Consider the following 17,405-nt stretch of genomic DNA (forward strand, 5'->3'; position numbering starts at 1 on the left):
AATATAGTGGTGTATACTGCAGTCAGGGCACAGACAACAACCACTACACAGCAGCAAGATAGGAAATCAGCCAAAAACGATTGGTGTGTACTGTGTTGAAGGTACACAGAACACCCACTGCTTCAGATGCAAAGTAACACACTACAGGAGGCCGCCTTAAAGGCGGCCTTATATAGTGTGGGGCGTGCACTACACAGTCTGAGCTATGATTGGCCACAGGCAGGATGCCTGTGGCCAATCATGGCTCTCCTCGCTGCCGGCGCTGCGATTGGCCAAGCATGCGGGGTCACAGTGCATGCTTGGCCAATCATCGGACAGCAATGCACTGCGCCAACGCAGTGCATTGTGGTCCGCGCGCGCGTCACTCGAATTTTGACGCGAACGGCCAAAACGTTCGGAATTCGCCGAACGCACGAACAGCCAATGTTCGAGTCGAAGAGCTCATCCCTAAATACAAATCAATTCGTAAACAATATCATATGTGCATAACCTTCAATGTATAATTGATGCAGGACTAACCTTAGGACGTAGGACCAATATAATCGAGGCAAAAAAATGGACTAACGTCACTAACCTTCGACCCTCAGCAAACTCAATGTTACCCATAAGGCAATTTGCATCCCCTCCCCCCATAGCCAAAAAACACCCTTCAATAAATTAGCATGAATGACCGCCATTGCCCAGGTCCGGCGAGAACAAATGTCCCCCACGTGCCATTCCCCATCCAATGAAGTCATGGCAATACGTGGGACGCAGAACGATCTCCCGCCAAACCAGACATCTGTTCGTTCCACCCAGAGGCAGTCGCGCCGCACCATCACTACGGTAGCGTTCATGTAATGACGTCATCACGGTGTCGGCATGACGGCGTCCCTGCATCATCCCGGAAGCAGCGCAATAATGTCACTTCCTCTTCATCTATTGAGGTATTAGTAAAAAAGTATCCCAGGTGTCAGCAAGGGAATACATTTGAAACCCAGGGAAGAAAAAGACAAACGAAAGGTCCTCGTCCAATGGTACTCCATCAAAAACAGGCCAGTGTCCCCAGATCTTACAAATATCACCTCCAGATCGGGGGCATGCCAAAGCCCAAAATAAGGGTAGTTCCACAAGCACAAATATACAGAATCAAAAATGTAAGACTTATTGCCATATATACACTCATGACTAAAAATGGCTAAAATAAAAAAGTGTTGCTTAGCGATCGGGTCTTGGAACCTTCTCTCCCAGAGCGTGGGGACTCTTGTGTATGAGGGGTCTCGAGACTCGAGACCTATTGTATATATGAGTTGAAGTGCTACTCGCCCTTTGGTATGAATGTTGAATGGGACATCAACAGTTTCATTAACCAGGGGTGAGTGGCACTTCTCTCATGGTTTCTTAACAATCATTTAAGGGGTCGTAGTAATACAACATCTCTTCTTTGAGTGGTTGTAGGAGAAATATAGTACGGTTTGGGCATATTTGGCCCCATTTTTAGAGCTGAGGTTGTTGGTGATAATATGTCTAAATGTTATTTTAATTAAGGGAGGTTACAGAATTCCGCAAATCACATTATACTGTTATAGGAAAAGGGAAGGATTGGGTCTACCTAAGTTACTTCAGCATTACTACGCAGCCAAGACAAGTTAGAAAGTGGTACTGCAGTGCTGGATGTATGACTAGGATGTAGTAGGCCACTGTTACTTGTCAGTTCATCAGAAAGAATAGCGGCGCTGGTACTGGCTCTCTGCTCCATACGAGGGACCTGCGGTTCTTGCACCTCAACAACACTAGAAGAAGATCGGGGTCTGGTATAGAATGTGCACCCACCAAAAACCAATGCTGCCAGATTATAAGCAGCTCATAGGCATCTACTATAGATCTGTATGGGCCTCGATTGCGATCTCACCAGAGACATTCATCTCCACACCCCTTCTCCAATAGGGGCAGTAGAACTCTGTATGTAACTAACAAACCTATACTAGACACCATATATAAAAGTGCCATCATAGTGTAGTAGTTTAAAAAAATGTTTTGCATCCATCAGATTAATAATCAAACATCAAGCAATAAAACCAACCCAGAGCCAGGTTTAAAACAAAGCTGCTGTCGATAACGTAACCGTCCTCAGGGAGTTCACATATTTCTCCCCGCCTCATAACACGTTTGCATGGCTAGATTATCTCTGTGTCGTGGAGCTGGAAAATGTTGTGCCTAAGGATAATGTCAAGAAATGGTGATTCCCTTTCTATCTGGCGCAGAATGCATATTTTAGGCTTACTGTCCACAACGTAGTTGTCACGTACCTGGTGGAGACTGAGCAGTAGAGAGGGCTTTTCTTGCACCTCCTTTCTAGCACCCCTGGTAGAGATGACAGGGAGTTAAAGACACAGAGTGGCAGGAGGGCTGATGTAGCAGATGGCTCAGGATGGATCTTGGCAGGAACCCGAGCTGCAGATCACTGGATGGGCACAGAGGACTGGAACTCTGTGTTGCTGGATCAGCAGGCAGAGTCGTGGTTGGAACATAAGCCAGGAGGTCATCAACAGCCGAGCAGAGCAGGTACCGGAACGTAAGACAGAATCAAAGACAGGATACAGGTCGGGTTCAGTACATAGTCTGGCAGCATAGTACAGGAGCATGAGCAGGAACAAGGTCAAACACAAGCCGGGGTCACAGGAAGGCAGGAAGAAGTCAACAGGAAGGTTCAGGTACAACCCGGAAATGCTGGAACAGATCAGATACAGGTAACAGGTACTAGCTGAAAGACCACTCAGCAAGGCTCATGTGTCAGCGTTCTGTTTAAATACACTACTTGGCGCCCAGACATGTGCATGTGTGCATACGTGTGCGCATTGGCACGCATCTGTGTGCGAGCATTGGCGCGCATCTGTGTGCGCATTGGCGCACATCTGCGCACACGCGTTGACGCGCGCGTCTGTGTGCGCCCGTGTATGCGCCGATACACACTAGTGTGCCCATGCTTGTATGCAGGTGCATGTCTGTTAGCCAAACTTCCCTTACAGTAGTGTGTGCACTGGCACATGGATTCTCGCGGCGATTTGTGACTGTGTGCGCATGCGCATTTGCATTGGCAAATTTCTATGTGCCACTCTTTGGTTCTGCTGGGCTTTAGCAGATGTGCCAGTCCTTCTACAAACCATTCTCTGACAGTGTCCCCCCCAATGGGCAGCCCCTGGATGCCCAGGCGTGCTTGCTTCTCTATGTTTTTGCTGAAAAATTCTTACAAGAGTTTAGGGGCATGTACATTACTTGCTGGCTCCCTTGAACTCTCCTCTGGTATGTACCGTTTCCACTTTATGAGGAATTGGACTTGTCTTCCCCTCTTTAGGCAGTCCAGGATGGCCTCTACTTAAGACTGTTTCCTCACCCACTGTGATAGGAGGTGGAGGTAGATCCTCTCTTCCTGCAAAGGAACTAGAAGTGTCTGGCTTGAAATAAAAAAAACATGAAAGACGGGTGAATCTTATAAGAGTTTGCAAGAACAGTTCAAAGGCCACAGGGTTTACTTCCTTCATAATTGCAAATGGGCCAATTAATCTTGGACCTAACTTCTGCATAGGGCAGGATAATTTAAGGTTTGCTATGGAGAGACACACGTTGTCACCAACCTTCAGAGCTGGATTCTTTTTTCTCCTTCTTATCATAATATTTTTTGTAATCCTCCTTCGCCCTTTTCATGGTTTCCAGAAGAACCTGATAATTCTCCTGGATGAAAGTTAACCTGTTTTGTACTGCAGGTACCGCTGCTTCTGGTACAGTATTGGGCAGAAATGAAGGATGGAATCTGTAATTCACCCAAAATGGAGATTGATTGATGGTAGCTTATACAGAATTGTTGTATGCAAAATCGGCACAAGGAAGCAAAGTTACCCACTTATCTTGTGAGAACACTTATCTTGTGAGAATGTTGAGAAAAACTGAGATATTGCTCCAGCGTTTGATCTGTTCTCTCTGCCTGACCATTACTCTGTGGATGATAAGCTGATGACAGACAGACTTCAATATTCCAAGCTTTGCAAAGAGCCCTCCAGAATCTGGAGGTGAATTGCAATCCTCTGTCAGAGACAATGCTGTTTGGCACGCCATGTAATCTCCTTGATAAAGACGTGTGCTATATCTATGGCAGAGGGAGTATCCACCAGGGGCAGAAAGTGGGCCATCTTTGAGAGGGGGTCGACCGCTACCAGGATAGTGGAGAACCCTTCGGTAATGGGTAAATCCACTATAAAGTCCATGGACAGCATTCATTCCCATTCCTGGGCCCTGGGCAATACGTGAGATGGAAGCTGATGGCCCACCGTGCTTGCCATGGCCTTAGACGTTTGGCTGATCTAACATACTTTAGGTTATTGTGGTCTGTGAATATCATGATGGGGTGAGCTGCTCCTTTCAACAAATACTGCCATTCCTCCAGTGCAATGTTTATAGCCAATAGCTCCCAAACTTTGACATCATAATTCTTCTTGGGCTGGCTCATCTTCCGAGAGAAGAGATCTACTGGATACAGCAAAGCCTTAGGACCTTGTCTTTGGGAGAAGACAGCCTGTGTGGGGATTTCAGATGCATTGGCCTCCAAGACAAAGGGCAGAGCTGGGTTTGGGTGCTACAGAACAGTAGAAGATGTGAACAAGGCTTTTCATTTATCGAATAAGCAGTTTAAGCTTCCTGGGACCACTGAAAACAAGTTTGTTGATGGGTCATCTGGATAATTGGGGCAATGATGCCCAAAAAGTCTTTATTAAATATTTGGTAGACGTTAGCAAACCCCACAAATCTTTGGATGCCCTTTTTATGGGAACTGGCCATCCCAGGATGGCAGAAATCTTCTGAAGATCCATGGCCACGTCTGTGGAAATGATTTAGGCTGGGTTCACACCTAGGCGAAAGGATATGCCGAATTTTGTCAGAATACAAATTTGTAACAAAACGAATTACTAATAAAGACACCAGTCCATCCTGATCAATCTGCGGCGTATGTGTATAAGTTTATGTCAATAATATCTCATACCCCTGTATGTTGCGATCATTAAGATGCTCATCTAATAGTTTTTTTTAACTATTGACACTCCCTGCTGATACCACTTCTTGTGGAAGGTAGTTCCACATCCTTATTGCTCTTGACAGTAAAGAACCCCCTCTATGCTGTTTTTACGATTAAACTGCTTCTCTTCCAATTTCAATGAATGGCCGCATGTATTTTTAAACTTCCTCCCACTGAAACATTTTTCACCTAGTCACCATTAAGGTATTTGTATATCCTTATCATGTCTCCTCTCAAGTGTCTTCTCTCCAGAAAGAATAAGTCTAATGTTTGTAGTTGTTCCTCATAACTGAGGTCTTCTAGTCCCTTTATTATGTTTGTTGCCCTTCTCTGGACTCTCTCCAGTTCCAGCACATCCTTCTTGAGGACTGGTGCCCAGAACTGGATGGCATACTCAAGATGTAGCCAGACCAGAGTCTTGTAAAGTGGCAGAATTATTGTTTCATCTCTTGAGTAAATCCGTCTTTTCATGTATGCTAATATTCGGCTTACTTTGCTTGCAGCAGCTTAGCATTGCATGCCATTGCTGAGCCTGTCATCTACTAGCATCCCCAGATCTTTTTCCTTTTTTTTTTTAAACAAATTTTATTGAAAAAAAAACACGTGTACAGCAATCTCCGACAGTTTATACAGAAACAAGTTTTGAACATCTGCATTTTCATGTAAATACTGAAGCGTACATTTAACATAACCTCTTTTCTTTCATCTCAGGGGTTGCTTGGATCCCTACATGGTGGTATAACTGGCGTAGGAATGTTTTGCATCGTTGGTGGGTCCCTGGCCTCTGTCGTCCTCTTCCCGTCTGCTGCTCGGGAATGGTTGTTGTTAAGAAAAAGTGAGTTGATGTCGACTGGGTTTGTTGTTTGGGGGTCATGTCTCTATATCTCAGGTTTACAAGCATGAAGAATTCTACGGTCAAGAAAAATGGAAGTGCTTGAGTGCTGTTCATTATGGACTGTGGGGAATAGAATGGGGTTCTAATAGGATTCTGTACTTCGTGTGGTTTTGCATGTGTTTCTTTAAGTAAAGGGGTAGGGTCACACGGGGGGTCAAGGGTAGGGGAAGGGCAGGAGTAGAGGATGGGCTGCCGGGAAAAAGGAAAGGAGAAGGGGAGAAAAAAAAGGGGGGGCAGGAAAGAGGGGAAAATAGAGCGAAACAGGGCGGCTGGGGTGTTCTGTTTGTCGTTCTCTCGCTTTAGCTCTTCCTCTCGGGACCTCTCCTGCCCCCCACCGCTCCCCTCCCCCCAATCAGGGTGTCCACTTATTAACCCCCTCCCTCCCCTCCTGTTCCTTGTTTCTAAATGTGATCCATCAAAGCTTATCATATGCTGCTTTGTTACCTTACGATTACGTTTTAAGAATCCTGGAGTAGGCGGGGGTGGTCTGGAAGTGCTTCCAGCATGCCCATTTTTTACTGAATTTTGAGGGTGTGTCTCTGGAAATATGGATCAGCTCTTCCATCTCAGCTGTTTTTCTTATTCTGAGGAACCATTCTTTAAGTGAGGGGACTCGGGGGGGGGGGGGGCCCAATGAATGCTTGGCTACATTGATCATATGCATTGCCAGGGATTTGTAATATGTGTTGTGTGGTAGGGGCAAATGATGGAGGAGGCATTGTACTGGGGTTGGATCTATCTTCTAGGTAGTTACTTGAGAGGTGATTCAACATACTTCTTTCCAAAATGTTTGTAGTGGTGTACATTACCACCAAATATGCAGTATTGTCATTATTTCTTTTTGGCACCTTCAACAAATGTCTGGGATGGTAGGGTAGAATTTTTTAAGGAGAGTTGGTGTACGATACCACCTAGATTGTATTTTGTAACCATTCTCCTGAGTGCTTACATTTAGAGAGCCTTTATGGATATTCAGGAAAATGTGTTCCCATTGCTTGTCTGAGAGTGGGAGGGATAGGTCTTCTTCCCACCATTTACAGGCATTGCTAGAGCTGGGAAGCTCGTCTATGAAAAGGAGGTTATGTGTGAAGGCTATTAGATGTCGTTGAGGGTGTTTTTGGGTACAAAGCTTTTCAAAAGGGGTTAGTTGTCTGGAGCATTGAGATTCTTTGTCTTGTGACTTCAGATAGTGGGCAATTAACAGGTATGTCTGGGGGGGATGAGTGGCCTTTCCATTTGGTCCGCTATTTTCGAAGCAGGTATGAATTTCCCTGCTTCAAAAAAGTAGAGGGCTCGAATTTGGTCTTGCACCCAATTGTCTGTCAGGAACTGGTGGGACATTCCTGGCGGGAAGTCCGGATTTAATTTAACAGTGGTGAGGGGCCCTGGTACGGAGGAAATGTACATGTGGGAGCAGATTTGTCTGAAGCATGAAAGGTTAGGTCCTATTAGTGGGTGTTGGCGAATACCCGTCGGGATATGTCTCAGGTACATCCATGGTATTGAGGCTAATGGTAGGGAGGAGAACGAGGCTTCTAGGGGGACCCAGTCTTTATAAGGACTATGGACGTTCCAGTCCACTATTCTGGATAAATGTACGGCCCTGTAGTAATTAAGGATGTCAGGAAAGCCCAGCCCTCCAAGGTGTTTTGGTCGGGAGAGTTGTCTGAATTAATTCTGGGCTTCTGGTTCCCCCAAAGGAATTTGGAACATATGCTTTTATGTGCCTTGAAAAAGGTTTGAGGGACCTGTATTGGAATTGCTTGGAGTATGTATAGAAGTCTTGGCAGGGCATTCATCTTTAGTATCGCAGCTCTACCGAACCACGAAAATATAGGTTTGTTCCAATTCTCAAGGTCAGCTGTTAATTTGTGTACAAGGGGTAAGTGGTTTTTGTTGTATTGTTTGGAAAGGTCCAAGGGGATTTGGATACCTAAATAGGAAATTGAGTCATTTTTCCAGTGAAATGGAAAATTATCTTCACACTGCTTTTTTATTTCTTTGGGGAGGGAGATATTTAGGGCATATGACTTTTAAAAATTAATTTTGAGATTAGATAAGGCTTGAAAGTGTTGGAATTCAGACAGAATAACTGGTATGGTAGTCAGGGGTTCTGTGAGCAACGGCAGTATATCATCTGCAAACGCAGCATATTTGAATTCTTTATGCGGAGCTCGAACACTTTTGATATCTCGGTTGAGTTTGATTCGCTGTAGAAGGGACTCTAGGGTCAAGACAAAGAGAATCAGGGAAAGGGGGCACCCTTGTCTTCTGCCATTTCTGATGGAGAAGGCATCTGACAGTGTTATTGACCCTCACTTTCACTGTAGGGATGGAATATCAGGTTTAGCATGTGAGGGCCTAGACCCAGATTCTTTAGCACTTTAGCAGATTCAATAGTATAGAGTGCTGTAATAGCAAAGGAGCTCGGCAGCCGAGCATAGCATGCAGGGTGGATGGGGGTGGTCATGGGGCTTTGGGGGGACAACTTATATATGGGAGGGCAAAGCCATGTGACACAAAATCTGGAGCCTGCAGCCCTTCAGGGGCCCCCCGAGGAGGTGTTAAGGGATTTTTTTTAGCAATTTCTGAAGGTTTCCCATTCAGTGTTGTCAGGTGTTGGGGAAGGTCACCTCCTGGGGGTGTGTGTCTTTTCCCTAGTTGTCAAGGAAGTGGGGTAAAGAGAATCCCAGCTGATGACTAGGAGACACTGAGCAGTGTCATACCTCACCAGTGACATTGGTCCTATTGTGGCTACAGGACGGCACTCTCCTTCTCTTGCCTCGCTGAGCTTGGTTACCATTCAGTGTTGCCAGCACACAGCACAGACACTTCCCCATCCTGGGCTGTTCTCACCTCATGCTCCTCTCCATTTTCAGGAAATGACTCACAGCTTCTCCCCAGCCAATGGGAACAGAGACACGTGGACTGTGGAAAGTAGAAGCCCAGTATTGGAGCGTGGCTGTGGGGCCTTGGGCAGATGATAATATGGCAGGGTGGCTGCAGGGGCCCCCTGGAGCTAGGAGCAGGGATGCGATTGTGACCCCTGCAACCTCTTATGCTACACCCATGCTGGGGCCTATGGGCAATAAGCTGTGAATATAATATGTTTGGGTGCCAGATATATAGTTACATAGTTAGTAAGGTTGAATAAAGAGACCAGTCCATCCACTGTGAGTGTGCGTGCCTAGAATTATCCCTATCCCTGTACACTGCATCACATCAAGATGCTCATCTATTATATTATTTATTTAAGGTACCTATTTAGCGCCATCAATTTACACCTACATCACACACATTGGTCCCTACCCTCAAGGAGCCCACAATCCAAGGTCCCCAACACACACTCATACACTAGGGTCAATTTTGGACAGAAGCCGATTAATCTACCAGCATGTCTTTGGAGGGTGGGAGGAAACCGGATTATCGCAATGAAACCCACACAGGCACAGGGAAAACATGCAAACTCCAGGCAGGTAGTGTCATGGTTGGGATTCCAACCAGCAACCCTTTTTACTGCTAGGTGAGAGTGCTAACCTCTACATCACTGTGCCACCCGCAAACAATTGGAGAGGAATTTGTATTTTTGAACCCACATTCAGAAGGAGGATATCTATGTATTGTGGAGGTGCACCGTTGTAAAACAACTTGTATAGCTCAGAGTAATAGTGGTTTATTTCTATTCACGAGATACTAGTTTCAGGTCTGCAAGGTGTATCAAGATCATATAAAAGAGTGCAATTAGATATAACTATCTGGAATATCAATATACTATTTTCTTTTGTGGATGCAGCACAAAGAGTTAGTTTTTCTAGGTTTTGGACAATAGTAGCCTCTATGTTTCTTCCATTTCAGGTTTTGGCAATATTAATTAAATTTATGTGAAAAAGTAAGTACACCACATGGAAATTGATGACTTTTTTTCACATATTTGGACAGACAAAAATTAGGCCCTCAGTCAGACAGCAAATAAATGGCACATAATTGATGTGGTGTATTCATTTTCATAATTAAAATACATTTCAATCAGGATTTAGTAGGTGGAAAAAGTAAGAACACTTCTAAAATTTACCACCACTTCAATTTTATAGAACCAGGTGTCCTATTCATAGTTTCATCATTTCTAAGGTTGAATAAAGACACCAGTCCATCCAGTTCAACCTGAGTGAGTGTCTACAATTGTCCCTGTACATTGCACACTCACATCGGTCCCTACCCTCAAGGAGCCCACAATCCAAGGTCCCCATTCATATACTAGGGTACATTTTTGGACAGAAGCCAATTAACCTACCTGCATGTCTTTGGATTGTGGGAGGAAACCGGAGTACCCAGAGGAAACCCACGCAGGCACAGGGAGAACATGCAAACTCCAGGCAGGTAGTGTCATGGTTGGGATTCGAACCAGCGACCCTTCTTACTTCTAGGTGAGAGTGTTAACCACTGACACCACTGTAAGGAAAATAATCTAAGTGTTTTTTATGTCAAATAACTGCCCAAAAGCAGTATGATGCTAAAAAAAGGTCTCCAAAATCCCTAAAATTTCATTGTAGAAACAGTATGTAGAAGATAGCTCTGGCAACAGTTGGTGTCAAAGTGTTTGCATTTACATTTATAAAGGAATTGCACCAATTTAACCTGCATGGGTGATTTGCCAGGAAACAGTATTTACTTTCCAAACAGAATATAAGATCAAATTAAGTTTATCAATATCTCATTAATATACAGTATATGAACATGGGTTCCAAACATATTTGTTACAATACCAGCATCCCACACTGTAGTTTATGGTATACTATTACATCTATTGATATTTTTGTTTTAATAAATAATTGAAAAGGCAAATTGTACTTGTTTTTTTCAGATACATCACCTTTATTTATTTATTGCAGGTACTTATCTGTGTTTGTAGGCACTTTTGGAATGCATATGTAATACTGCGTATTTACCTTTTCAAATATGTTGACAAAGTCAACGGTTTAAATGGGGTATATCTTCATTATTATGTGGCTGTAGGAATACATGGGTTTCTTATCAGATTTAGGCATGGATCTATCCATGAGGGGAACATGTATTTCTTACTAAAGGTTAATGTGGATATTTATCATATTTATGATAATGCATTTTTAAAATAAATCATGATTAATGTTTTTTTTTTTTTTTTTATATATGCATGAAAATATTTCTGCCAATCATTTATGAATCAATATTGGTTTGTGGTTTGTTATAGGGTTGCTAAACTCTGTGGAGCTCTTTAAATTTACCATTGGCTGAACTATGTTTTAGACTAATTGTAATTAACCTATAGGTATCATATAGACTGAGCTTTGAAAAATACACATTATTACTGTTCCATATTGTCTGGATTAAAAAGAAGATAGATTACTTCAGCACCTTTGTCAGTCTGGGAATCAAGGTCAGACAAAGAAAAACAGACTACAGTCTTAAATAATGATACACAATCATTGAAGATTAATGGCCAAGACCTACCACTCACATTACCATTTACCTTGGCAGTATTGCTGCTAAAACAGTATCACTGAAATGTCTTTAAAAGCAAGCTCAGTAACAAAAAGTTATGAGAAGTAGCAACAACATTTGGAGGTCAGCTCGATAGAGCATTCACACCAGACTATATCAGGTTTTGCCTTGCAATAAAATTACATTGTGTTATCTGAGAGACAATAGCCACAAATGTTGTTAAGTGGCTGGACAGTATGTAAGCAGTTTGGTTAGTCTGCAATATAAATTAGAAAGACAAGGCTTAGTTTATCTTGACACTGGGCTGCTCACAAACCCTTCATTAGAGGCATGTTGATAAAACATGGCTCTAGATCTAAAGTATAACTAAAGGCAAACCTTTTTCTTTAGTTTTAGATAGAGTGAAGAGGTATTAGAACACGTGTCATTTTCTTTTTTTTTTATTGCTGCCAGTGCTCCCATTAGAGTGCTTCTTCCTCTTTATTTATCCTTTTTACCATTAGCATCAAAAGTGAAAGAAAAAGAAAATCACACATTTTGGGTTGTTCCCAAAAAAGAGATAGAGAGGAAATCTTCCAATGTGAACAATAGTTATGCTGACCTGGGGGTCCCCAAGGGATTCCCATAATTTTCAGGAATTTCCTCTCACTTCCTGTTTTGGCTATGGGACAAGAAGTGAAGGTAAATCTCCCAGATGGGGCAAAAAATAGACTAACATGGGTTATAACCCTCATTTACTCTATCCAAAACGAAAAGAAAATCTTTTGCATATATAGTTCTAATTAAAAAAAACAAGAAGGTGCAGATACATAATCCCTTGGCTGAGATTTGAATGCTAGAACATGTTAAAAATGCAGGATCTGATGAACTGAATTCTAATAGAATGCCATAGAATGCCATTGTGCCTTTTTTTAATTTGGTACTAAATGCAGTAGGTTATTAGCTAGCGCTCAATGTAGTAGCTGACCTGCTCTTACATTCTCCATATAGGCATGGAACAGGGTGCAAAATCCCACTTACTAAATAATATCTTGAACACATTTGAACTTTTTAAAAAGATCTGTGCAACCTCCCCACACTGACCATGCCTCCTTCTGACACAACCTAACCTAATCAGATCCATTCCTGTATTTCTATCTTAGGCTGGTCATACATTATACAATGTTCTTGTACAATTTTCAATTAGATTTACCAAAACCATATAATATGAGGTCAAATCTAAACACCTTCAATTGCACTACATAGTTGAAGGTAAATCTAAAATAAATTGAATAAGAAACTTGTATAATATATGGCCAGCCTTAGGTCTCCCCAAATCGCGATCTGAGGCATAGTTCCAATTAGAGGCCTCTCTAACTGCTGAAGAACTCACATAGGCAATTGCAGAATCAAAGACAGGGAAACCTTCAAGCCCAGATGGCCTATGAATTCAATATTTCAAGTTTTTTATGAGGTCACTTAAAGGGTAACTCCACTTTTGTTGAGAAAAACAAATTCTCCTCTGGTCAATCAATGTACATTACAGGGCTTATAACAACATTTGTTGACGATTCCTACCTTTTGTTTTTCAGAAGGAATGGCTGTTTTTTTTGTCTGTGTTAATGTGCAAAGTGAATGTCAGCGAATTTTTTCATCATTGATCAGATGCTGCACTTTCAGGGTTCTAATGAGGAAAAGTATCAGGGTCTGAATTACTTTAGATGTGATTAACCCTTTGGGAATATCTCACCAAAAGTGAAAATTTTGTTGCAGAGGATGCGAAGATGCCCAAAATCATATCTGTATCTTAGTGCAGACTTTTGGAAAAATTTGTGAGCCAATTATAGATACAGGAAATTACATTTCTGGGGGACATTGTGTACACAAAACACCTCCAGGTTGCCATATTGTACTGAATCTTACAGAAAATTTGAAAGGTCATTTTTAATAATGTTATATTACCAAATGACTCGTATTGCAATTGTATATGCTATATTACATTTTTATTTGCAATATTTTTTGCTCTGAAAAGTGGAGTTGGCCTTTAACACCATTTTTTTTTGAACATTTAAATCTATGAAACTGAACAGGTCAAATGTTTGGACATTCGAGGTGCACATATTCTTATGAAAGGAGATAAGGGCCCTAATGTATTTTTAAATTATAAGCCCACCACATTGTTGAATGTGGCCCTAAAACTATACTCCAAAATCCGGGCATCACCTCTATACCCCTGTCTCCAGAGGCGGATACACCAAGACCAGGTGAGTTTTGTTCCATCAAGGGATATAGTAAAACACTAGAGCTCTTGATGTTGGCGTGGCCTAGGAAAAAGGCCTTGAACAAGTCATCTGGACTGTTATGCAGGAGGTACTCCATTATGTGGGCTTGAGCAAACTTAAGCTGTCTCAGGTTATGGCTCTGTGTTCTTTACAATCTACTTGCACCAAGCCATGCATTGCTTTTTCTCGAACCTCTTTACTATTAATAATGGAACCTGAGAAGTCTGCCATTAATTTTCATTCTCACACCTGAGTCCTTTCTGTGCACAGTTATGGTAAACACTGACAGTAAAGGAGTCCACATATGTCAAACACAACATAAGGTCACGTGGATGACCTACTCTTTTTAATCACTAGACCTGTCATGCTTTTGGTCAATCATATGAAGGCATTTCAGATGTATGGAGCCTTATCAAAATGTAAAGAGAACTTCCAGAAATCTGAGGCAGCTAACATTACACACCCAGTCCCAGAGCCCAGGCATTTATAAAAAAAGTTCTCCTTTAAATGGGCCTCCAATGCAATTAAGTATCTAGAAGTATAGTTAGCAGGGAATCTCATCTGTTTTTTTACTTTAAACTTCCCACTGTTATTGAAAAAGACTTGCCTAGACCTTGACAACTGGTTTCCAGTAACCTTATCTTGGTTCAAGTGCTGTAAAATTGTTAAAATTAACACTGTCCCTTAGATCCTATATCAACTCCAGGCCTTTCCAGTCTATATCTTTGGATCTTTTTTTATGGGAAACCAGTTGGCCTTACTGCATTTTCCCTGACCACACAAGCTGGCATGATTATTACAATGAACACTTTGAATGCCTGAAGTTAAGGGGGAAATAAGACTCCCTAATGTCTCATTATATTATGTTGCATCTTACCTAATAATAAAAAAAAGAATGCTGTAGGCACAATCACAGAATCTCTGTGTGGAGACAGAAAAGGCAGTGACACCAATCAACCCCCAAGGTGCCTAACTGACCTATTGGCCCAGCTCTGCCAACATCATAAAATAGCCATACTTGTCTTTGGATCATAAGAGTGCATTTATTTCTGCACTACTGTGACCTAGATTCATCCGACATTGGGCTAAAGCCTGCTGTTGGCTGACATCACAGAGCCGGTTCAGACTCTGCATGGATCCTGACTTTAGGATGGAGATCCACCCAGATGCTTGACTGGCAGCTGGCTCAGCCTCTCAGCACACTGTGTTTTGATCTTAGAGCATTCCTGGGACTATATACGTGAGTATGTATGTTTGTCTTTTTTTCTACATCACACTTCTCCTTTAAACATTTTTCACACTTACCTAAAAATGGATGAAACTTAGGGACATTGTACTAGTAAGACTAATTTCATTGTGGTTGCTCTTGCTGCTACCCCAACCCCCCCCATCCACCCCCACAGTCCTGAGGGAGAACAAGGTAATTGGCAAGCAAAAAAGGAGCAATGTGATGTCATCAAGCATGGCAGTAGCTGCACGCATGCGCATTCCCACCAGGAGCATCTAGGCTCCATTGCAGGAAAGTGCAGCACAACACCGGAGTAGTCTTTGACAGTGCTAGTACTGCCTGTGTAAGCATTGGTGGGATTCACTGCATGAAAGGACCATGTTGTTCAGATTACCATGGACTAGTGAGCAACATTGAGCATATGGAAGACTCACCAGGAGGTTTATTAGGGCATATATGCTGCTTATACATACTGTCACAGCGGATGCTTACATATGCTGACTTGCTCATTAACTGCTTGGAAGTATGGTGTATCTTGCTGGCGATGTTCTTTACCTAGCTGTTTCTACTGACCTATGGCTACTGGGGTGATTGTGGATATTCTATCCATAAACATGTTGGCTACCAAGCTGAACTTTAGCCACTACTTATGGTGATTTTCACCTCAGACATATATCATCAGCAGAAATGGCAGAAGCTGGCAATAGTGACAGGCCAATAGAGGTGTCAGGAGCTGATAATGGTTGCAGGCCAGCAGAGGGGGCAAGAGCTGGCAAAGGAAGTGGACTGCCTGCTGCACTTAGAATCCACTCAGACAGCAAACTGGATGCAAGGCAACCCGGAAGATCCTGCACATACTGTGCAAACTATGCCCAGTGGTCCAGACTAGACACCCAATAGTTCATATAGTTCATTAGCCTTGGACCCTGAGTATTCTGCAATCATATGTTTAAGGTGCTGCCTTTGTCTGCAGACATCACCACCTGAGGCAAACATCATTACCACTGCAACTTTTTTTTCTGGAATCTGAGGATTGGAGACAAGTTGAGAATGTAATTAAATTAGAGGGGGTCCTGCCACTATCTGGAAATGCGACCAAGAGGCTGTTTTTTTTCCCCTCCTGGGATAGTAGTATGAGATTTGCTATTTTCCCCTTGCATAGGGGATCCAAAAGAGTTGCCATCCAGTAATGGTCACTATCTAATGGTATATCCCAGATACCTAATGACTTAAATGTACATATCTATCTACAAGTACTTATTCCTTTATATTACTTATCTACCTTATCTATACTAACCTGTGCTGGAACCCTCCATTCCACACCCAGGCACAAAGCTTTTTAAATAACTTACACTTACACTATCTTTCATGGCCTAAATGTCTAGTGTCATTGGGCAGGTATTTCAGATTAACTGAGCCTATTCACCACAAATTGACTGCAGCAAAGGAACGCAAGTCTTCTGTGTCAATGAGAATAAGGCCGCGCACACACGGGCGGATTGTCTGCCCAACTTAGTCCGCTGAACCGTGTTTCAGCGGACAATCCGCTCGTGTGTGGGCTTCAGCTGACTTTTTCAGCGGATTGTCTGACGAACAAAGTCTTACGGAATTTCCGTAAGACAGTCCGTCCAAACTTGGTTTCAGCAGACAATCCGCTCGTGAGTAGGCTAGTTCGACAGACTAAGTTTGGCGCATGCTCAGAAAGGATTTACACGGCGAAGGTTGCATTGCAGTGTATTGGACGTCGAATTTTTCGTCCTGTCGTACGTGCCATACACGTCATCGCGCACGCTTTCAGCGCACTGTCTGTTCATCGTGTGTGGTCAAGTCCGTTCATTCAAATTTTGAACGGACTGTCTGTCGGATTGTCTGACGAACCTAGTTGGCCAGACGATCCGCCCGTGTGTGCGCGGCCTAACAGTCCTCAGTGGTTTTACCCCACCCACATAAAACTCCCAAGATTTGGGAGGGGTGAAATATGCCCTTGGAAGCCTAACCAATTTTTTCATTTTCCCTTTGCCAGCACCCCAGACCTCCTCCTTCTCCTATTCTGCCTCCTACTGCTTCTGCAGACATATAAAACATATAAAAAAACTGCCAGAGGGTAGGGGACAGCAGTTAAACAGCAGGTGAAGTTGTTGCTGACCATAGGTGTGCGCAGCCTATTGGATTAGGATGTGCACCCCAAAACTCGTACACACGTGTGGGTATGTATATATTTCATGACATAGAGAAAGAAACCTATTAAAAGGGAATGACATTGATAGTTCTCTTAATAAGAGTTAACAACCTCATACCATAACATTTTCTCTGTAATATTAGAGAATATTAAGAACATCTTGGTAGCAGTGACCATAATATGATTTAATTTTATGTTAGCTGTAAGCAAAAAAATAAAACATACGGGAAAGATAAAACCACTCAACTTCAAGAGAGCAAATTTTCCAAGGATGAGGGCTGCACCCCAGGACTTAGACTGGGAGGGAATATTGGCAT

Source organism: Lithobates pipiens, unplaced genomic scaffold (assembly GCF_037356315.1).
Source record: "Lithobates pipiens isolate NorthernLeopardFrog02 unplaced genomic scaffold, aLitPip1_a1.2 Scaffold_13, whole genome shotgun sequence".
In the NCBI taxonomy this organism is placed as follows: domain Eukaryota; kingdom Metazoa; phylum Chordata; class Amphibia; order Anura; family Ranidae; genus Lithobates; species Lithobates pipiens.